This window comes from Diadema setosum, chromosome 8 (genome assembly GCF_964275005.1).
Source record: "Diadema setosum chromosome 8, eeDiaSeto1, whole genome shotgun sequence".
Taxonomy (NCBI): Eukaryota; Metazoa; Echinodermata; class Echinoidea; order Diadematoida; family Diadematidae; genus Diadema; species Diadema setosum.
In genome coordinates, this window is record NC_092692.1 from 31,843,167 (window position 1) to 31,868,441 (window position 25,275).

Consider the following 25,275-nt stretch of genomic DNA (forward strand, 5'->3'; position numbering starts at 1 on the left):
AAACAAGGGAAATAGAGCAGCCGTGTTCACGGGTTACGTACACTTGATAAAATAATACGATTAATGACATCGGAGTAAAGCTGAACTGCCGAAAAAAAAGAGAAAAAAAGAAAGAACGGATAAAAGTCCTGCGGGATTCGAACCTCTCGCCTTCCGGTATGGCGTTATGAACAACCAGCGCGCTAACCGATTATGCCACATGGCTGTCCTGAAGAGCGAGTGCGAAACTTAAATCTATATACTATCGTGACAGTGTTGACTTGTGATGGCGCTATTCAACTTCCCACAAGTGGCAGCGTGGATTCGATCAATATACAGTTGCAAAGAAAAATTGGGAATCGTTCCGTACAGATTGCATTCTCATTTTCAGTTTTAAATTGCAAAATTGTCAACCTGATGAGGAGATTTGAAAACATAAAATGCATGATTACTAAAGCTTATTGTCTCAGCTACGACATATTTATGTTTCAGAGGAAATGGAGTAAAATCAGATGAGGTAAAGGTGCTTAAACGTTGTCAAGTCAATGCATGGTTTAAAAAAAAATCACCTCCCATAGACATAACACGTAAACTTGTCTGATTTTGAGTCTTTACCTTTAATCACAATTTCTAGTATGATGACGTCATCATATTTCAAAACCATTACATGGACTTGAAAGGCAAATGTTCAAAGTGCATCATATCTGAATTTGGGGTAATATTGAGCTTAAACAACAGAGATACGAGCAAATGAATGTCAGAAACAGTACCTCAAAAAAATCAATTCCACTTTTTTGATTTAAAATGACGATATGATGACGTCATCGCGTTTACCTGGCAATACTGATACTTGGAATGTTATTTACAATTCATATACTTTTGTAATATGCAATATGAATATAGGGTCAACGGACGATTTAAAGAGCTATGGCGAAATAAACAAAGACATGTTTTTTCACTATATTTGCAGAAAGACGCGCACGCGGAATTTCAACTTTGACGCCAGTGCATTCCTTTGTTATAGGTCGAAATCGATCGGAAATCAATGGATATTATTACTCAAAGTATCAGGAATCCAAATCAGTCAAAAAAATTGCATTTTCATGTTTCTTCCGGGCTCTGCGCGCGAAATTGCGCGGACGGACGCGCACGCGAGAAAATGTTTGAAACGCTTAAAATTGTCTGAAACTTCGAGATTTTCCATTGGGAAGTCGTTTTGAGCCTTTTAAAATTTTGACGCGCGCTTACGCGCGCGTAATGATGACCTGTGTAACTAGCGTTAAAAAGTAAGATAGAGCGTGACCTGAACTTCATGTCCACCGAAAATGATACAGAAATGACATCTAGTTATGAAGTTATGATCGATCATGTGACAAGGTCCGAAAATCACAAAATGGCGCCTAGATGACGTCATAGATATGTTACTGTCATGAAAACCTTATTGTGGCTAGATTTTGTCATGAGACATGTCGACTGAAAATGTCATGTTATTTCGTAATGTCATTCTTGAGATATTGACGACACAAAATTGTCCAGAAAGAAAGAAGAATAAAAAAAAATAAAGAGAGATTTTGACAATCACAATAGGTGATACGCTGATAGCGTATCACCTAATTAAGGTTGCTTACGTGACACATTCATTTCTGTCATATTATCGAGCATTCGTTATGTATCTCTCCACAAAGTGTATTTTTGTTTTTTCAGGTCTTTCTTCCATTCCGTAGTTATTTGAGATTTCTTCCCCATCAAACCTACAATGTTCTAGTATCATATCCAGGAATATCCATAAACCCCGATCTGATTCTTCATAGACGACTGCAAGTTTAGTGTATTTCTGGTAATTAGGAGATGTACATTTTCAAAATAAAGATATTGTGTATGGAAAGGACGGTTGGCAGCTCGGCAAGGTCACACCTTCATGACATCTCCATTTTGCCGACATTATGACAGAAAATGTAAAAGAAGATTAAAAAAAAATGTTCAAACAACTTACAAATAAATCAAGCGAATGAACATTAGATGGGCGTTTGTTAGTAAGCCATTGATGACTAATACTATACATTCCTCCCAACTCCTTTTCATTCACAAACAATGGGGGATTTGGAATTCACCCAGGTGTGTTACATTGTGTGTTGTGTGTAAGGGTGGGCATGAAACAACAATGACCTCTGGCACTCTACCTGAATTGTCCATTTCAATGATTGTCGACCTCGAAACATTTTGTTTCCGAACATCTTTGACTGTGTCTGAATTCTCCAGGACACAAGTTTTGCTCTGTTGATTCCTACACGTACATGTACAGATGACAAGAGTAAAAGTTGCCCTGCCTGTTTACATGTAGTTGAGTTAACTACAATGAAGGATGGCACACGGAGCGGCGGAAAATTTTTCTTGTTGTTGTTGTTGTTGCTGTTGTTGTAATTGTAATTTCTGTTGTTGTTGGTTTTTAGGATGGGATGGAAGTGAAGTTTCGCTGTGCAATATAACTACCTCCACACAAACACGTACACACAAACAGAGAGCGACAGCGAGAGACAGAGACAGAGACAGACAGACAGACAAATACACGCACCAACACACACACACACACATGCGCGCACACACACACAGGCACGCACACACACTCACACACAATTTGGTAGGAATAATCTCTGGGTGAAACTGTGCAGGAGAATCATGGGTTAGTATACTAACATGCGTAATTGACGTTACAAGGAAAAATACAACAACAACAACAACAACAAAAAAAAACACCGAACAAGTAGAGAATAATTATCTGGGTTTGAAAGAAGAATTTAATGTGACAGTACAAAATTGGCCGAAAAGAGTACAAAACATGGAAAATGAGAAGACCTTTAGCCCCATTCTTGGATAATTACCATCTAACTACATGCAGTAACATATCGGTAACTGACATGCTTCTGAAGTTACACTGCATGCCTTTTGCCTATGTAGTTTTCATATGACTGTGTACGATATAATGCTTTTATTAAGAAAGGTACATATAGTTAAATGGATACTTTTTACTAGAAATGCAATGATCATAATATAATAGAATACAGTGTAGATATAGATTCGATACCACTACTTAAACTTGACTACAAGATTGTACAGTTAACATGCAAATAAGTTAGAAGGCAGCAAGCCAACACTACAAGCTTAGAAAAAAACAAACAAACAAACCAACCCAGAATCACTTACTACAAAAATAATTTAAGGACAGACATTGACAGAGTAAAATTATTCTCTCATCTACATATGCGTATACCGCTGTGTGGTTGGGACAGTTATGTCGGTGTGCAAAACAAGGGCCTTATATATATATATATATATACATATTACTTCTGAGATATGGCAATTTCTTCATGTTCAATCTGCGATGCTGTCGGAGAGTAGGCGGGATTGGGGGTCATGTTGGAGCTGCTGCAGCGGACAAAAGCACAATAACCAGCGAGAGGCAATGCGACTGACGCAATCACTCCGAGACATATTAGTGCAATCGTTGTATAGCTTAGTTGGCCAGTTTCCAGTTTACCTTTTATAAACAAAAAGACAAAGATTTATAGACTTGCATAAATATCACGAATCAGTTTAATCGTCTAGATTTCTCCGATTCAAAATCACAAGCCATAGCATCTGAATTCGACAGTTTGTATTCTAAATATCGCAATCCACTGATAAAACTCCAATTGTTGTAAAAAATTATAACGCCATACCATACTGGTTCGAGAAGTGATAATGCAGAAACATAATTATATTTTTTCTTCAGGGGATGATGCTGGTAATACTGCTGTAGATGGACGTGGTTTCCGTGTGTGTGTGTATGTGTGTGTGTGTGTGAGTGTGTGCGTGTTTGTGTGTGTGTGTGTGTGGGGGGGGGTGTATGTGTGTGTGTGTTTGTGCCTTAGACGGCAGTTTTGTACACTGTAAAGAAATCCTGGAAGGCAAATATATACAATATGTATCACGTACATAGCAACTACAAGGAATGTGTGCCATGGCTATACTTCGCAAGATAGGTGAATTAAATGCTATGTCTTTTACCAGAATGGTAATAACAGTACACCAATGTACAATAATGCGATATTTGTGTTGAACTTACCTGCAGGAATGTACTGTGGTGTGGGGGTAGTTACTATTGAGTAAGTGGACGACTCTTTCTGATCAGTCATTGCTGTTCCCGTGGACATTGCTTGAAAAGTAAGCAAACAAACAAACAAGACCAAGATTGAGAATTTAACAATGTCTAATATTAGCAGAATGACCAAAATCACAAAAATCAAATCTTCTATATATATTTATAAGCTATTATTTCTATTCTTTAATCCTATTTAAACGTTGAATATATAAGTATTGCACAGTTAGCCTTTCTTGCCATCTGCGACGTTAACTACTCTTGAATGCATCTTACTATGATTATGATGATATTGCTGCTAATTTCAAAAAAGATAAATATATAGGTGATTACAGAGAATGACTTTAAAAGATAGCAGCATTTGCATGCTACCAAACAGACAATTTAAAAAAAAAAAGAATTTTAGTATAGAATTTAAGGTCCACAATACAGCTGCTATGTAATGATTTAACACTATAGTCCTGATACGGATGAAAATAATGCCAGTCCCCATATAAAGATATTTGAAGGCTGAAAAAGTGATTTAAACATATTTTACAAAGGATGATGCTCTAGTAGGACAGCTGTTGATGAGAGTCATTTGTGTACGTGCGTGTGTGTGTGTGTGTTTTTTTTTTTTCATAGATGGCGAAACAAAACATCCCTGAAGGCAAATGCACTTATCGCGCACATTACAACACAAGGAATATTTACTTCACGTATGTGTTTCTAATATCAAGATGGAATGGATGCAGTGTCTCTTATCAGTATGCCCCAAAATCACTAAATACACCGATACAACGGTATTGGTTCTGAACTTACCTGGGATGTATTGTGGTGTGGGAGTAGTTGACTTAGTGGACGACACTTCAATTTTTCTTGTTGGGGTTGCCCCTAAAGAAAAAACAAGATTGAAAATCAAACCAATGACTCTTATGACTAAAACGCCACAAAGTACACAATGAACATATTGAATTTGCGGTATATCATTATAATCTTTTCCATTAACATCTAAACACACGTGTCATTTCTATTACAGAGATATCATACCTATCATGTTCGATATTTGTATACATGTACTGAAATGAAATGAAATGAAATGAAATGAATGTGCTGTGCTTATGGTTTTGCTCGTGCAACTGCCACATATCGCATTTGACTATATGGCCTACTGCCATATCATCACTATTGCTGTGATGATATTGCTGGTAATTTTTAATAAGAGAAATATATAGATGGCTTTTAAGGAGAATGACTATGAATGTATTTTAGTATAAAACTCGGAAGTTCAAATTTTCTTCCTGACATAGACTTTCGTCTTTTTCTTCCATGTTTTTGATTCACTTACCAGTTACACACTGCCCAAATTGATCAACGACTCCTGATGTGCAATCATTGAAATCCTGGGCCTGAGCAGTAAAGGGAGGAAAACAATATGCCAGAATAATTAAGCAGAAAAACAACAGCATGCATCATATCAATGGTATTTTAGGACCTGTTGTGGCTTAGTGGAAAAGACATGGAACTATAAATCACGGGGCCAGTGGTTTGAGCTTTCTGGATACTAAAGATGTGCCCGAAGAGAGGATACTATATCCTTATTCCATGATTGCTTCCTAACAATCATTCATCAATTGCTTTCTCGCACCCACGTAGAGTAAATCAGAATTCTACTCTATTCGATATTTGCTTCATGATTTTAACAGAAACATGTCTACAAAGGATAAAACGCATATTTCATTCACATGTTCTGTTCCCATGTATAGACACATGAGCATCTAATGAGAATCTTGGCAATTCTCTGATTGTGTGTGTGTGTGTGTGTGTGTTTGTTTGTTTGTTTACATGTGTGTGTGTGTGTGTGTGTGTGTCTTCAATTTATGCTTAAAGGGTGTGTACAGTTCTGGTCGAGGTGCGGATTTAGCGTTTAACATTTTGTGAGAAATTCAGAAACCACTCTATGGGATGTTAAAGAGCATGCAATTTTATGGGGGTATCAAAAGTTTATTTGATGAAAATCGGTTTTGAAATGGCTGAGATATCCAAAAACAAGGTGAAACAAAGAGATCCTAATAAAAGGCGTGGCCTGTCACCTTTATTATTCTCACTTTTTTTTTTTTATATCTCAGCCATTTCAAAACCGATTTTCATCAAATAAACGTTGAATCCCTATTAAAGTCACATGCTCTTTCATATTTCAGAAGAGGTTTCTCATTTTCTCACTTAGGAATGTTCAAAACATGAATCCCCACCTCAACCAATACTGTACAGTCCCTTTGAAGTCACAAGCAAAAGGGCACAAAATATATTTCTTACGTGAACAGCGGTCACAAACAACGCCATGAGTATCATTGTGCAAACGGCCATAGTACCTGAAGTCATGCCTGGAAGTGGACAAAAATTTGAAAATAAAACAGGAATATACTTAAGTAATCTAAGCAAATTTGAATTTCATAGATACCAATAAAGAACTGGGGTAGCTGCAATTCTTTGGGTAAACATGCATGGAGCAGATTGTTTTATACAAACCAGAGAGAATGGAATTAAGAACAAAAAATCTTCACAAAAGTAAAAGAGATTAACAGCAACAACAACAACACACAACTTGTTGACTTCAAAATCAAGGGGATGACAAAGTGTTGATACTATTCTGGCATACTTACTCACCAATAATGAATAAATTGGCTAAGAAGTGAAAGAGATCATTAAATTATTTCTTTTCAACGAAGAAACTGTATAAACATTCATGGCTGTAATCAATTCTAAAAAGGACAACGTCAATATAAGAATAAAAGTGTTGGTCGGACAAAAATAATATGAGAGCTACACGTAATCGCAGAATTTTAAAAGCAAAAACTACCAGCGACCAAATAATATCTGCAATGCCATAATCACAATTGCATATTGAAAGTTTAATCTTTTTATTTTATTTTTTCAAATAGGGATCGAGAGAATTATATGACTACGTGATTGCGTGACTTTGTATTCACTCAATGACGCGCTATAAACATGCAATTCGGTTGCCATTCAGAAGATACAGTATCATGTACCCATTTCCTATATAAGGACATGCCATTCCATACATGTGCGAAAATATTGAGCGGAGTATCTACAGTCATTGTTCAATCGGACGTCAGTCGAGAAAGCACGATTTGGAAGCACTTTTATTTATCTATCTCTCTGAACGATATACAAGAATACGAGTACAGACATAGGCTTAGCCGCGATGTAAGTGACGCACACACACGAAAGGTAACGAGGGAATTTATATACACCACATCACATACACGCTGGCTCGCGAGCCCAGCGACGACACGTTTCGAATGCAGTGTCCTCTGCTTGAGGTTGTTTTTTTCTCCTCTGATTTCGACGGCACTGCGAAACTAGAGACAACGATACAATATTGCAGGACCATTGCACTATTTGCTGTTCACACATGATTTACATGAAAATAAGTCAATTTTGATAGCTTATACTCACGTAAACTTGAGAGATAAGGAGAGGAAGGGGAGGAGGGCACGTGCTTGTCGAAGGTAACGAACGACCAGTCTCTTGCACGCTCTTTGGTCTCTAGAGCGGGGCGCCGGGTGCAGACTGAGTGACCAAGAGTCTAGAAGGGCACGCAGTGCCGGTTGGTATCGTGTTTATACACATTGGGCGTGATTGCGCAATGGTTGTGACTGCGCATTTGAGACTACAGAGGACGCTAGACTGGTGAATGCAGAGATGGAAATAAGTAGCCGAATTATCGGATATATATGATTTTTTTTTTTCGCTCTGTCAATTATGAAGAAAATACTAACTCAATAAGAATTCAGTCTGCCACGTCTGGTTTCAGTGTCCTGACAAATTAGTTTCATTTGTACACTTTGCGTGTTTATTTGATTTGAAACAGTTATCAAGCATTGTGATGCATTTCTCCTTGTAGGCCGCTGAGGGCATCGATTCGCACAAACGAAGTGACCTCACAGCCAAATCGCTGATACATGCGATCAGAATAATATAGCAGTGGGCCCATCTACCGTCTCTCTGTACATAGAAAACGTGAAGACAGTTACGTGAAGTTTCTAGGCTGATTTTTTTTTTTTTTTTTTTTTTTTTTTTAAACTTGAATCATATACATGTCCAAGGTAGTCCCGGGGATTCTTGTGCGTAGTTTCTTGCATATCATAAACCTTATCAGAATGGATGCGATGATAATGGAATACAAAGCAGGGTCTCTTTCTATACATGATACTGTCATGAATTACCTGCGATTTTCAAAACTCGTCAACTTTTATCAGTCATTGCCATTCCGATCCGTTCGGACATGGTGCTGCTAAACTTTAGCATGGTCTCTCCCCCTCCCTCCCTCCATCTCTCCCTCTCTCTACCCCCCCCCCCTCTCTCTCTCTCTCTCTACTTATGAAGAGCGATGAATATTGTGTAACAATTTTTTTTTTTTTTTACGCTTTTAGGAATAAGTTGCCGAATCGAATGAATCAATTATACTTTGTCTATTGATGACAAAGGATATGACTTTTATTATCTTTATTGCATACAATGGTTTGAAAGTTGTGATTGAAGCAACAAGTGCTAGAGATAATCCCTTCATCATGGAATCGAACATTGGATATCATGGTATTTTTGTCATAAGCACAGTGTGATAATTTGTTATGTTTCCAGGATTATAAATGTTATTCTCCAGTATTTCAGCCATGATTTAGACAATGCAGGTGTATACTAGCTCTCTTTCTCACCAAAATTGACTGATACGATTGCATCGTTGAAGTTATGCAGAAATGTTCTTTTCTGGATATTAATCAAGTTTCGATTGAAAACTGTAGAACCAATTTAAACGTAATCATAATCCATGGGTGACACCAAATATCACGTGCATCCGTGTGACACAATGATACCTTTTCGCTCACATATATTTGTATGTGTGATATGCTGCAAATATTTTGATGAGAGGTTTAGAAATTCTTCTTTCTTTTTCATATCACAGAAATGATTTCAAAGGAAATTATGATACTTATGCTGTGGATCAAGGAAAAAGGGAGAGTTAATTTATACAATGAACACTTCTCATTGTATAGGTACTAATGCAGCTGCCTTAATAAAAGTTCATGAAATGCTACCCCTTCACCCTAGCAAATCTGACAAACTTCTGAATTATAATTACACAACTTACTGTCTGTATGAACACACCCAAAAGGCTTGTAGCGGGAACCTTTAATCAGGTAGTCAAGATCTGGTCCAAGGACGGCAAACTCACACACCGACTGGACGGATTACTGTCCTAGACCCTGTGCAGAACGTCACTTCATAAAGAAACCTTCCATTCCTCAGACCAAGCCGAGTTTGCTCTACATGTACCACTCACTTCCGGTCATTATAAACCATACCCGAGAATACTCGGGACTATAGTCTTCAGTGACTTAAAAATGTTCCTGCTATGCGTTATTTCGTATAATCTTATCTTGTTAGCATTGATGGTATCCAGTTATTTGAGACATTACAGCATTAGTAATCTCACTGAGGAAGGAGATAATAGAGAATGATGAGTTGTAGGACATTTATTAATACGGTGTGCACATGTTAAAACAAATCTTTTATTGAGGTTTGAGTGAGATTGTGATTTATTAATTTCTACGCTGGTATCAGATTGTATCGACACTTTTCAGCAATCGAACTGCGGTCTTATTGTTTGCTCCATAGGTGTCTGCTTTCATCGGAACATTTCAAGATGAGGAGAATGAGAAGTATCACAATATGCAGCATGTATGACGTACATCCGAGAAATCAGTCATGTCACAGGTTAGTGCCAGATACACTCGCAGTGATTACCCATCTGTAGTGCTCTGTTAAACCTCACTGTTCATAATTTTGCTTGTTTATCTCCTTTTATTTTTCCAGCATAACTGGTAATCACACGTGCCTTGAAGCTAGCTTTCAGTGAATATCATGACATTTGTAACATTTCGTAGATATGTACGGTCCGAGTACGATCGTTATCTGATTTTTGTAGCATGTCATAAACACAGCGTGTTCATTTTGTTACGTTTCCGGGATTATAGTCATTGTTATTCTTCAGTATTTCAGCCATGATTTAAATCATGCGGCTGTATACTCTCACCAAAACTGACTTATTACGATGGCATCGTTGAAGTTATGCGGAAATGTTCTTTTCTGGATATTTGTAATAATCATGTTCCGATTGAAAACTGTAGAAACAAAAGTGAACATAAATAACGTATCAAACACAGATGACATGCAGGTATGTAATATGTGTTCAGCTAAGTCACCGAAGGCGTAAATTGAAAAAGAATGTATTTCTGTCAAATCTTCAGAAAATTTTTGGAGTACGTATTTATGAACCAATAGCCCTAAGTTAACTTAAGAACTCAGATTAAGTATAGAGTAAGAACAACATTTATGGTGGTAAGAAGAAATTGAGTAATACCACTCCAATGCATAAAAATCTGTACCATCATCCGGAATGCATTTACTCAATTGAATTTGAAATCAGAGATCGGGAGAGGATCGACAATGACTCCGTTGTGATCCAACTTGCCAACCGAGAGGTAAATGAATGTAGTAATGACCCTGTCCCTTGGATGTATTGGATTTCACTCTCTGGAGATATCACTTCCTTGATCATTATTTCTTTCGGTAATCTCACACTGCTGTACAACTTTCAAATACCTAATTCTTATTCGTGGCAATTGTAAAGAAGTTTGTGTGACTTCAACATCCAAGTAGTAAATGCGCTACTATGTTATTATGACTTATTTCTTTTATTGACCTCCATCAGTTGGATGTATTGGATTACACTCTCTGGAGATATCACTTCCTTGATCATAATTTCTGATTATATCCTGCACATCAGGTAGCTGCAGCTATACCATTGTATACTTACAGACCAGTTGTCTCAGTGATGATACCTTTCTAAGGCTAAGCCCCCCCCCCCCTTAGCTCTACCGTTGATACGGGACTAAGCAAAAATTATTTTGAAAGTGTAAAAAGCCCTTTAGTTTTTATTATTGTTCAGACAGCAACACTAAAGATGGCTATCCTGATTTCGCAGTGGTTTTCCTGACCATGTTCTTATGAATGTATCATGACATTTCGGGTAGAGAAAAGTCATGTGTCAGTAACTCATCAGAGGGATATTTTCCATACTTGTCGATGAATTATAATTTCTTCATTCTAAAGCGCCAGCTTGTCTCTCATACTCTCGAATTCGAATACGTTTACTCTTCATGATTATAGCGCCATGAGCGCCCTACAGCGCATATACAAAAGCCATTACCGTCATTATTCTCTTAAGGTAGCGATTAAACTAAAGTACATTGCACCTTTAAAAGGGATTGACAATTATCCCTCTTTGACGTAGTTTTAATATAAATAAATTGACTAACCCATGTTATACATACGTTGATTGATATTCAAGTATTGTTCTGTATACTGGACCTCTTAGCTGAGAGATGATCACATCTTTAACGTGCGGATCCGCCAGAGAAAATCTTACGACTATAAACAACATTGTATCTATTATGAATCCAGTCCAACCGTCTTACCCATCCCTTCATGTTAGACTTTGTAAATTGAGAAGGAATAAGAGGAAGCAATATACAGTAGATAGAGAGTCAGGTACACAATCACGTTATTATACCTATAAGTGGGTACAACGCACTGGAGGCAGTGTTGAATGTCGTTGCGTTATTTTATACAGACCACATGCAGCTGCACGGAGTGTCATTCGACTATGTGTATTACATTCAGAATCAGCACTAGACATTTGATTCGGTTGCACAGGGTTTCCCAGTGTCTTTTCATTTACTCTGTCTCCATTTGGGGAGCTATGCTCGTAATTCTTTTCCCCTCTTTTCGTCCAATAATATCATCTTCTCCTCCTTATCTTAATTGAAATTAATAATTAATCAAATTGCGCCAACAGCGTGCGCGATCCAGATGACTTTTGCCAATTGTGAACTTTCCTCTTTATAGCGCCTACAGATTATCTCTATAATGTATGTTGAATTCGCAAATGGCATCTATCTGTGACGTTTCACTTCAGGGGGGCAATCAGTCTGATTCACTTAGCGGACATCGTTCAAGAGTATGTCATAAAGACAGTATCATTGTAGTTCGTTGTGTGTGAGAATGGTGTAATTTTGACTTTATTAGTTTTATCGGCATGATTGGGGTATAAGACTCTTCAGACATTTGATTCTGATCTTTCACTTTCCTTCTTTAGCGCTTTGTAGAGACATTTCATGTGATAATGCGCTATAAATGTTGTGAATTATTACAATTATTATTAGTACCAACGTAGTATAGTAGTATTCACGTCCAGTATTCCTATTCCCCTTCATATATCTTGTCAGTGTGGTAGAATGCTTATGATCCGAATGACTGAGGCTCTATTGTGTTAACCTTCTGTACAGTTAAGCATCAGTTAATGTGAAAGTTATAGGTCCCTAATGTGCAAATCCAATGAAAAGTAAAAGTTTAGTACATGTATCAGTTATCACATCGTCATCTATAAATGTGTTGGATACCGATTGGTTCCGCATAATAGGTTTCGTATAGCAACTACTAGTAACTGTAACGAAAGGAAACTATGTGATAGTGAGGACAATTTCGCCTATTTAAAATGACATTTCAGTCAAACAATGCATATGCACTCCTCATGATATTTAATATCATTTAAGTCCTATAAATATACTTTGTATTAGTTTGGACCGAATAAGTCTACCATAGTATTCCTTACATGATATTGTGAGGTGCGGTGTTCCTAATGCAGAGATGCCAAGTTCAAAAAACTTTTATGAGTGAGATTTTTATGACTCGGCATCTCGGCGCTCACGCGCATGCGCGCGCGAACAAGGGGGTGTCCCCCTCCCATGGTAGGGAGCTTTTTTAATTTATCAGCTCTTAATGATGCGATCTGGTGCATACTTAAGTGACTATTTTTTACTAATTTTGAAAGGCAAAAGGGAAATATACCTTTAATTGCAACTATCACTTTAATCCTTTGAGCTACTGTATATGCTCCTTATTTTTGGCCCAAATTGCAGACTTCACCAGATGCGTGAGAAAAATGGGTGCCATGCGTGAGATCGTGAGGCAGACCCTAAATGCTTGAGTCTCACGCAGAATGCGTGAGACTTGGTAGCTCTGCTAATGTGAACACCGCGACATGGGGTGCATGCGGGTTACAGGCGCGAGAACACTGCCAAACGTCAGCGCTGGGCACGCGGCGCCCTCCCGCCCGCCTCCCGTACGCGAAATGCATTCTGTTGCGTACAGCGGTACGTTTCGTACCAGGAAATGAAAACAAGATGGCGGGGCCTCTTTCTATTTACGACTGCATGCTTCTACAACTCTGTCCTTTTTCGCATTGTGATGAATACATTTTTGAAATTTTTATGGACGATACTGTCTCTAGATGCTGAAGTGTAGTGATTAGTATAAGTATTGTCTTAGAATCTACTTTATACGTAAGAATTCGTTCAGTGTTTCCTCAGGAAATGTGAGGATAATACTCAGTATGCCGCATGCGGACGTATTGACTCTGTGTTAACGGTCTCTTGTTCAGTAGGCCCTATTGCGAAAATTTGTGAATTTGCAGAAGGGGGGTTTGGCACTGCGTTACACATCATGTTCCACGTACTCCTTGTGATGTGCTATTTAAGTCAGATATGCATTAATTCGGGCTGAATGCTCGTTAAATTGTCTTCTCACACAGAGCGCCTTTGTACAGCGCACTGTGTTGCGCAGATCAGAAGGGGTATTGCATCGTACACATACTAAGCGTCGGGGTACATGCGATGCCACGCGATACGAGTTGCGATCGAGCTGCCTGTACATGTACATGTGCTTTGTACGCTGTAATGGCCAAAGAGGATTCTGTACTCTTTGGTAATGGCTGTGCGACGTGCATGAAGCTTACATGACTCATGCATACGTTATCCGCTCTACTCTCTACGCACGTGCCCTGGCCTGTGCTTTATCATGGAGCTGCCATGAATAAGCTCCATGGTTAAGGACCAAACAACTTTGCTTTGTTCTGGATTTCTTCTCCGTATACTTAAAAACTTTCCAGTTGTGTGAGAGGGAATAAAGAATATAGAAGGCACAGCAAACAAAGTGTTCTTTGAAGTAAGAACACTCAATCACACGCACACACAATCAACATTGAAGTTGCTCTAAACATAGGCCTAGGCCCAGTTATAAATACATGGAATTCAATTTGATCATTCCGTGACAAGACGGTGTTTCAAGATTTGAGGGATAAGGGGAAAATGGGATTGCTGATACCAGGGAGGTGGATCCACCACACATTTCTTCTTTATTCTTTCCCTGGGATTCTTTCTCTTTCCTTCTTCTTCTCCCCTGTCTCTTTCCCGTCTATTCGATCCATATCCTTTCTTCTCACCTCTCTTTCTCTCTCTGTGCACAGTTGCCTTTCTCCCTTTTTATGCCTCCGCCACGAAGTGGTGCCGGAGGCAGCATTATGCTTTCGGGTTGTCCGTCCTTCCGTCCGTCCGTAATGAATTTTGTGGACAGTGTAACTAAAAAACCTGTTTGAGGTATCGTCATGGAACTTAGCATGTATGTGTATTAGGGGGTGAAGTTGTGCCTATCATCTTTTGGGTGCACATGCTCAAGGTCAAAGGTCAAAAGGTCAAGGTCAAATGCTCAAAGTTCACTATTTTCCCCATATCTATGCAATGCCTGAAGATATGTTCTTGAAACTTAGTGTATACATGTATTACCCAATTAAAATTCTCTGGTGAAAGTTTGGGGTCATGAGGTCAAAGGTCAAAGGTCCAAAGTCAAGTAAAAATGTTTAAATTTTACTTTTTTCTCCATATCTTGGAAACGGTTCTACGTATCTTCATGGAACATAATATATATGCATGTACTGACTGGCAGTAATTATCTACGGAATTTAGGATTATGGGATCAAAGGTCAGGGGTCAAAGGTCAAGGGCAACACTTCAAAATTTTACTATTTCTCTCATAGATGTTTTTATGCAATGCCTGCAGGATTTTTTTTTTTAACTTGGTGTATGCATGTATAAACCAATAGAGATTCTCTGGGATTTTTTTTTTTTTTTTGCTAAAAATGTCAAAGGTCGAAAGGTCAAAGATCAAGTGAAAGTTCTGATCTTTACTTCTTCCTCCATATCTCGGAAGTGACTCAAGTTATCTTGAAACTTAGTACATATTTATGCATGTTCTGCCAGACAGTGATTCTCTTATGAATTTTAGGGTCAAAGGTCAAGGGTCAAAGGCCAGATGAAAATGCTAACAATTTACTACTGTATTCAATACAGAAATGGAACTTTTTCTCCGTACCTTGAAAATTACTCAGCGATGCATTTCACTTATGAAAGGGTCAAAGTCATGTAAAAGTCCTAAAATCCCCAAATACATGCTCTCCCATTCATCCAAGTAAACCTAGGTCAAGGAAGGTGAACATTCCACATATCTGTGACAAACATGTAATTTTTAATATTTTGCCAATTTTTTGAAAATGAAATCACACATTGTCCACGTGTACTATAGACCTATTAGGAGAATCATGCATTATGGCAGAGGCATACCAGTCGCCATAGCGACATTTCTAGTTCTTTTTAGCTCCCTTGAGCCGAAAACTCAAGTGGTGAGCTATTGCGATCGCTCTTTGTCCTGCGTCCGTCGTGCGTCGTCCGTCTTCCGTCGGCGTCGTCTATCGGGGTAAACTTTTTACATGGCATTTTCATCTTCTTCTTGGAAATCCCAGGACCGATTTTTACCAAATTTGGCAGGTAGCAAACCCTCCAGAATTAAGGGATGCTAAACAATCTTCTTCTCTAGAATCAGGGTCTAGTTATAGAGCTCAGTTAAAATTGTAAGTTAGTACACTGATGACTGTTGTTTCAAGTTTGTTGATGGCGGAATCAGGGGTGCCCCTTGGGACCCGGGGGCGGTAGGGGTCATATTCAGTTGGTGCCTTTGCCGGCCTTAGGCCTAATTGTACAGTATGGTTCTTCTTGAAAACTCCATAGCATGACCAATTTTTACCAAACTTGGCAGGTAGCATCCCTAGGGGGATAAGTTCTCAATCTATTCAACAGGGCACCATGCTCCACCTGAGGGCCACAGGGGGCCCAACCCACCCCAATCTTTAAAGATCATCTCTATAACCAGAAGTGATAGCGCTAAGTTAATACGAGTTATTGATGGCTGCTGTTTCAAGTTTGTTCGCGACAGAATCAGGGGGCCCCCCTTGGGGGGGGGGGGGATCTCAATTTGTTCAACTGGGCACCATGCTCCCCTTAGGAGCCCATAGGGTTTCCCCTCAAAGTAAGGAATTATTTCAAATCTTCTCTCGAACCAGGAGTCATAAAGCGTTGATAGTGCCATGAATTATTACATTGATGACTATAGTTCCGAGTTTTGCTCATTGCAGATCCAGGGGTCCTCCCCCCCCCCCCAACACGACTCCAAAGGCAGCTGAAAGGGGGAGGGAGGGATCCAAATTCGGGCCTTATGTTTATTGTACATTCTCATCTTCTCTTTGAAAAGAATATAATTTCCACTAAATGTGGCAAATAGCATTCGCAGGGGGACATAATTCCAATGTGTTCGAATGGGCACCATGGTCCCCTTGAGGGCCTAAGTGGCCCAAACCTCCTGAATGAAGGAATATTCAATAATATTCTTCTCTAGTGATAGCGCGTTAAATCTTTCGTTTTTCCAAACTCCACAGTCCAACTTTCTAAGTACAGTATACTAGTACTTGGCAGGTATTATCACCAGTTTGATGAAATCTGCAAATGGACACCATGCCTCCGACTCTCAAAGCTGCCCTCCGCCCCAAGTTTCCAATTTTCTCAGGAAAGAGTCTGCAAGAATGCATGGAAGGTGAACTTGCGGTACTCAGGTGAGCTTGTTTTATATTCAATATAATTTCATCTCCTTTTTTTTTTCTCTTCCCCTTTCTTCTTCCTGTACTTCTCCTCCTATTCGTACTCATCCTTTCTTCTTCTTTTTGTCTTTACTTGTTCTTATCATGTTCTTTCAAGTCACATTCATATTTTTTTCCTTTCCCGTCTTCTCGCCCTCCTCTTCTCTTTTTCTCTTTCCATTTATTTTCTCTTCTTTTCCGTTTCCTTCTATTTTTCTATTTCTTTCTTTCCCTTTCTTTTCCCCTTACCTCTTCTTCTACTCCTTTAATTGTTCATCTTTCTTTTCCTTCTTTATCAATTTACTTTTCTTTGCTTCATCATCATCTTCGTCTTCCGATTGTAGCATGTTATGTTCCATTCACCTTCGGTGTTCTCTTTTCAGAGACTATTGAAAAACAAAATAACCATTCTTAATTAAGAAGATTCTTTTTTTGTCTATATAGTTCAAAGAAAAAGATAAACCTTCCACCTTGTCGAATTATTGGTATATAATGCTGTACATGAGCCAAATGACTCATGTTAATCTTTATTGATCAGAATGACAATTCAGCCTTATGAAATGAAACCTAATCGTTGTAATTGTATTTTTGTTTTGTATTTAAACCATTTTTTTATATATACCCTGTGTGATAAAGAGACAATTTGCCATTGTATAGTAACAATCATTGCCACTCAATTATGGTTTGTTTCTTTGCCTTTAATGCACACAGAGTGGAAATAGATTTAAATCAATCAGTCAATGAAAAGTACGGTATCAGTGGGGGTATAATGTTCAGTTCCAACTCATAAGCATTCGCTTGATTTTCAAATGATTACATGTGTTATTGTTTCGAGTACAACTTGGTTGTTCTCATGTACAGGTTGAGTATGGATTTTTTTTTCTCTCTCTCTCTCGCACAAAGGAGTGGACATTTTAGTGACGCGATCCTTGTATTACCTACCATCATTGTAGTTCTGTGAGATCTGTGAGAGCCACGATTGCAAGGAAGACTAGTACAGATTCTGGACTCGCTTACACAAAAACAAACGTCGAAATTACGTTGAAGATTTTCCATGGCGTCTCTATACAAGCAGCCCGTCTGACAGAGCGAAGAGTGTTGTCATGGAATGTCATCTATATACATGTATGTGAAATGCGTTTTTTTTTTCTTCTGTGCTTATGGGAAGGAAGGAACCCATGCCTAATTTCCACAGATGAGTAGAATGTGCGAACAGTTAATCTTCAAGTGTCACTCGCATGTACGAAGGCGGACATGACTATTATGATACTAGTAAACAAAGCACGAAGAAATGGAATGGCGATCAAATATCACTGAGGAGACTTGGATTGACGACCACAAGACATATTTGTCTTGACAAGGTGCTTATCCGACCAGCTGGTAAGTGAAATTTAACCTCTTGAGACTCAATGCACTAAGGCGTGGCTGAAGAGGATGCATGTGTTGCATCTGTAGAATGTTTCACAAAGAAGCTATAAGTCAATCTCAACATTCAAGACCGACTTAGCGTTGTGGTTTTCCTGTCAAGTTTGATCAGCCTGTCACCATCCGCCTCAAATTGTTATTGATATTCACAGAAAAAATTCCTTTGTCAACTATTTTATCTTGTATCATGACTGCGTGAAAAAAGTCTCAAATGCAATAACAAATTAAAACAAAGTGTCACAGAGTATGTAAAAAAAGGAGAGTATAATATATAAATCAATGTAAGAATTTCATAACAACAGTCTGTAATAACATATGAATCAAAGCAAAATATTAAGGCATACTGTATTTATATATGAACAAAGGAGAAATCAATACAGGGGACCGTCATCATAAGCAGAGCTTGACATGGATGAGGCCCTATCTCATCTTTTAAGTACATCTCATCTTTTAAAGGCATAATTTACCATTTGCAGATGAAAGCATTAGTGCTATAAAATAGTTCTAAAATGTGAGTTAGGGATAGAAACAACCACTGTCAAAATTTGAATCCGTATAATCGATGTTAAGTGTTGTTAAATACACAAAATGTTAACAATAGTTATAATAAAAAAATTTCCAGACTAAACCGTATACAGTTACGGTTTATTGAGAAAAACCCTGATATCTCCTTGTATTTTAGGTTTTATTGCAAATATTTCATATGGTAGGATGTTTTATGATACAACAGACCTACACATATGCATCAAATATGATATCTTGAAAATTTTTGAAATCACTGCTCCCAAAGGTAAACTGGACCTTTAAGATCGACTTAAATTCTTTGAGAAACATCCTCCTTCTTGTTCAAAATTCTGTAAAAATGTGCAAGTAAGTGTTATGCGCTGACGTAATTCTCGTTTCCAGTAACAAGGGGGCAATCCAATTTACCGTCGTTGATGTAGACCAAATTATAAAGTACGATATGCCTGGTGACGAGTTTGCACCACCAAGGGGGGTATGCATTAGGGCATAAAATATTTTCAACATTGTGTTGAAGCCATTGCCGTCATCCCGATTTACAATCATTATTTTTTTTTAATGACACCAAAAATAAATCAAAGAAGCTAGAGAATACTGTCTTTGGAAATACACGTCTATCATTTTATTGAACGGGGATAATTTAAAAGAAAATGTGTAGATATGATGGTAATCATGACTGTAACCTTAATATCACACTCTCGAGTCCATTAATAAAGAATACAACTGAACTACACGAGCTTGGATGAAAGTCTGACAAAATAACCCAGTAACAGACTTCATTACCTTGTTAACAGTAATAACAATTCTTGCTCAATCCCATTGGCAGACTCATCCTAAATCACGTGATTATGGGCCCTTTTGACAGGGTATAGAGGCAATGGTATCTATACTCTTCTTCAGCAGATCAGATATATATAGAAAGGCAACAACGAAGTTAAATCTCATTGGCTAATGCACACAGGATTAAATGTAAAAGGGCTCATGCGGCTGGTTGGGGGTTACACTTTTCTCTTGAGTTTCCAGGAGTGGAGAGACTTACAACTCTATCACTGTTTATTAGACGGTTACACTCGCTCTGCCATGTTTTCTAAAGGGAGGTATGCTTCATGGCCGTATAAAGTTGCATTTATACTGTTTATAATTATATACGATATCCAGGTCACTGGGGTTTCTCCCTCATCAAATTGTAATATATGTCTCTTATAATATACACACTCGCAAAATATCTATAAATTTGATTTTTTTTTTCAATGCAACGAATCATGCACAAATCATATCATGTAGAAACAACAAGTTGTGTATAAATCAAAGAGGTAAGGGCTTCATGACACCCAGTCTACCAGCACACAGACATAAAGGACATGTCCACCTTCATAGACATGAAGTGAAGTGACTGCACAGGAACTCTAAAATTCATAACTTATGAACGGATTGCCCGATTCCCCCAAGTTTTCACTGATGTGTTCTAATAATATTGCTGCATTCACCCAATCCTCATAACATGTGATGGTGGACTTACCCTTTACTGTCCGTCTTGACCTGCCATAATATCAAAGAGGGATAGCAACTGCTATCATTTAAGATTGATGGAGATAATCTTAAGACTTTTGCACTGGAAAATTGGTGAGGTATAAAGGGACATCACAGGAGCTCTGATGAGGTGGGGTGGGTGGGGCAGGGAGGTGTTAAAGAAGGAGAAGAAACTAGAATCTCTCCTTTGTACCCACGTTCCGCACTGTCGTACGAAGTACATGCACTAAGTACGAAGTTGTTCAAAAAATTATAAACACCAGACTGGGATTTGTCTGCGGTATTGCGGCCTATGTCCTTTCTTTTCCGCAAATAGCAGAACAGGGCAAGGGCGATAGACAGGCATACCGGTATAAGAATTACGAAATATACCAGGTGTTCTTGTGAGCCTGTTCCCGATATGGGAGTGATGGTTTGCCATGTTGTACCAATGGCCTCGTCCCAATGAGCTGTAAATACCGAAGATAAAATTTTAAACAAATGACATTCAATTTTCAGAACTTTGTTTACTCAGAAAAGAAGGTAAAATAAAATTTCAGAAAAGATTGGGTTCAGGAAACATGAAGGATCAGAAACTTGATTGGACTATCCGTGAACAACATAATTATGATACTATGATTTTATAGTACCTTGTTAAGGATATATAGATACCGTGCCATGACCATCAGTATTTGCAAACTTGACAACTCTTTGTGTTCTCCAATCTTTTCATATTTTACTAAAACAACAAGAGCTAAACTTCTCAGCCTATATGAATATTACGACAACTCGTGTTATCATTTCGCTTCCGTTGACCAGGGTTAACTGATGGTGTGTCTCTCCCAGGAAAACCGTATATTATGACAGGTTCATGGTTCCTTTTCTGAACACGTTTGTTAAAAATATAGACCAGCAGTAATGATCGTACAAATACATTCGTACAGAGTGAGACAACTGATAAAACCTTATCAGCATAATAATTATATATCTTCCCTCTCTGTTTTACATCTTTTGTTGGCTTTTTTTTTGTGATGCTTTTATCAATTAATATTTAAAGGCATCAAAGACGTTTCAAAGGAATACAATGTATCACTTGTAGGAGTGTCAAAGCAATGTAGTTGGCTTTTCTCAAAAAAAGAAGAAAAGATTACGCCAAGGTATTCTCATCGACCACGTCGACTACATCCTAACTAAATTATAATAGTGACATCCGGCTGTAAATATATGAAATACAATCTGTTATACCAAATAAGGTAATGATGAATGATAACAGTGTGTTGAATCCTATCACACACCTAAATTGATCCCAAAGTTGTCGCAAACTATAAAGTGATTTATTTGTTGCTTGAACAGGAACACCAAAGTTCACCTTTTCATCCCTCTTTGAGTTAACCACTTACTCTCTGTGCTCATGACACACTGATTTCTGTCTCGATCCCAGGCTTGCCCAAGCGGACACTCGGTATGTCCCTGAGCCACAACCTGTTACATTGAAAAGAATGTCAAGGTAAGCTATAATATGTGTTCAAATACTTTTTGAATAACTTTCCAGTCTCTGGGAGACCTACACGCAAACTTCACTCAATATAATATTGATTTTAAAGTAATACACGTATGCGACATTGCCGTATCTTTCATATCAAATTATTGTACTTAAATCATATTCAGCAGAGATGACTTTCAAGAAGAGGAGATTATTGTTTTTTATGCCTCCGCCACGAAGTGGTGCCGGATTCATTATGTTTTCGGGTTGTCCGTCCGTCCGTACGTACGTCCGTCCGCTTTCGTTTACGCGATAACTTGAGTAGTATTGACTGGAATTTTACCAAACTTGGTCCAAGTATAAAGTATGATAGGGCAATTACTTGATTAGATATGGGGTGAAATTGGCCAAAGGCCAAAGGCCAAAGGTCAAAGGTCAAGGTCAAATCATGAAATTGTATCCGTTTACGCGATAACTCAAGACTGGATCGAGCAAATTTCACCAAACTTTGTCGGAGGATGAAGTATGATGGGACAATTACTTGATTAGTTTTTTAGTGAAATCGGACCGAGGTCAAAGGCCAAAGATCAAGGTCAAATCCTAAAATTTATCTGTTGATGTGATAACTCAAAACTAGATGAAGCAGATTTCAGCAAACTTGGTCCAAGGATGATGTATGATGGGCAATTAGTTGAGTAGATTTTAGTGACATTGGCAAGAGGTCAAAGGTCAAAATATCAAGGTCAAGTGCTAAAAATTTTGCTATTTCCCCCATATCTATGCAATGCCCAAAGGTATTTTCTTGAAACTTAGTGTAGACATGTACTACTGCGTAAAGATTCTCCAGAGAGAGTTTCATGTCATAAGGGCAAAGGTCAAAAGGTCAAAGGTTAGGTGAAAATGTTGCAATATCACTTTTCTCGCAAATGGTTCAATGTATCTTTATGGAACTTGGTACATACGCATGTACTGACTGGCAGGGATTATCTAGGGGATTTAGGGGTCATTGGTCAATAGTCAGGGGGTCAAAGGTCAAAGTCAACTCCTCAAAATTTTACTATTTCCCTCATATACTAGTTGTGCAATGCTTGCATCATTAGTTTTAAAACTTAATATATACATGCATTACCTAATGGAGATTCTCTGTGAAATTTCCAGCCAGAAGGTCAAAGATCAAAGGTTAAGGGTCAAAGGCCAGGTTTCAATGCCCCCAAAAATCTATTTTGTACTGTAATTACACCCTTTCCTCATACCTTGGAAATTACTCAATGCATAAACTTATAAAAGGGTCGGTCAGAAGTCAAGTAAAAATTCTCAATTCCCCAAATATGTGTACCTGCACTCTTAGACAGTTATAGCAAACCCAGTTCAAGGAAAGTGAACATTCAAAATATTTCTGACAAACCTGTCATTTCAATATTTTGCCAGTTATGTGAAACTGTCATCACACATTGTGAAGACATTGTACTATACACCTATTGAGAGAATCATGCATTATGGCGGAGGCATCAGTCGCCATAGCGACATTTCTAGTCTGATATTAAATGGTTTGTTTTTTTTTTCTTTCCAGTCCAGTGGGAAAGCTGAGAAGCCTTGTCAGGATAACTTTATCTCAATCATCATGTGGTTGCTATAAGCATTTTTCTTTTTCTGAAAACATTTGAATCCCTGAAATTCCGTAACATAGTCTATTATGTGAGTCCAAATTGAACATTATATTTGATATCTTCACTTATTTCGTATTAAGTAAACTTGCACACGGAGTGGATTCAACTTGAAATGCGAAGTATTTCAGCTCATCATGGAATCCTTCTGACAAGATGTTTTCACTGGCCACTGATTGATGGTTTAAAGCTGTAAGCTCATGACATAATGATATTATACAGGCCAAGGACACATGCAGTGAACTATAAGACAAGATATTTCGGTGGACAGAAAATCTCAACCTCAAATTCCTTCACCTATCCCCTTCCTTTAATGCTCTTTCATTCTCTGTTTATAACTCTCCATTATCCATGCATGTACCAGAAGTAAGTAACAAAAGAGGAACAAGATATATTTCATACCTCGTTTGATGACAGCAAAAGCAAAGCCAGTCTGCATGTCCTTGAGATGTATTGAGCCATCATGTCTTCAACTTGTGTTTCGTTTTGTTCGTATAAGATGTTTCAGGAGAGAAAAAAAAAATGCTAAAATGAATTTGGAACTTAAGCTATACGACTCACTCAATTGTGTTTAATTCAATTCGATATTGATATCCCTAATTGATATTCAAATCCTGTTTCATATGAAAAATGGAAACCTGTTTTGTGATTCTTGTGTTCCAAAGGAAGTGCTGTAAAAGGTTATTCAAGTATATTACAGTAAGCTCACAGAAGTTGAATGACCTTTTAACCCTTGATCCCAGTTATTCAAGCCCCATTCAAATTTAATTTGGCTTGCGCCTTAAAGACGCAAAAATAATTAATGTAAGATCCTCTCTTCGAGCTAAAACGGGCAGAGGTTGCAGATAAGTCTATCCTAGTGCTTCCTGTTTCATCCAATCACTAAAATTTTGTCGCAGCAAGTCCAAGGCTATGCTAGTAAGCCTACTATCAGACAAATCCAATCAACTGCTGAGACGGCATTATACTGTCATGCCCAAAATTTTAGGCATATACAGGCAGCTCAGCACGGTTTACATGGTCTAAATCCAGTTGGTCCAATTCCCAGATCGTCTAACACCAATATGACGGTGTTTACTCATTTTGTCTGCAATTAATTTGGTTTAATAACCATTTCGTCTAGTCATCCCTTTCATCTAAGATTTCCAAGTTAGCTTTCATTCCGTCTAATGGCCATAATAGTCCTATATAGTGCCAAATCGTATACGTATTTAGTTTGCTCGTTTGTATGTTTGTTTGTTTCTGTGTGTTTGTTTCTTCGTTGTTGTTGTTTTTTTTTTTCAATTTCGTCTGATACCATTCGGTGCATTGCCAGTTCGCGTAATTCTCAGTAGGCCTGATATGTGTGTGTTTTGTTTTGTTTTGTTTTGTTTTGTTTTGTTTTGTCATTTGACCTATTGACAGTTCGTCGTAATGAGGCCTTACTACTACATGTAGTATTTTCTACTAGTATACCATATACTACTGATTCGATCTATATTTCACTATCGTCTAATTGTCATTTCGTTCGAGGCACTGTTTCGGCTAAATATCATTTGTAGATTCTCATTAGGTTGGGCCAAAATAGTAATCAATGGGGCACTTCTCGTTTCGTCAACAGGTACTGGGTAGGTTGTAAAAAGGTGCAATGCGG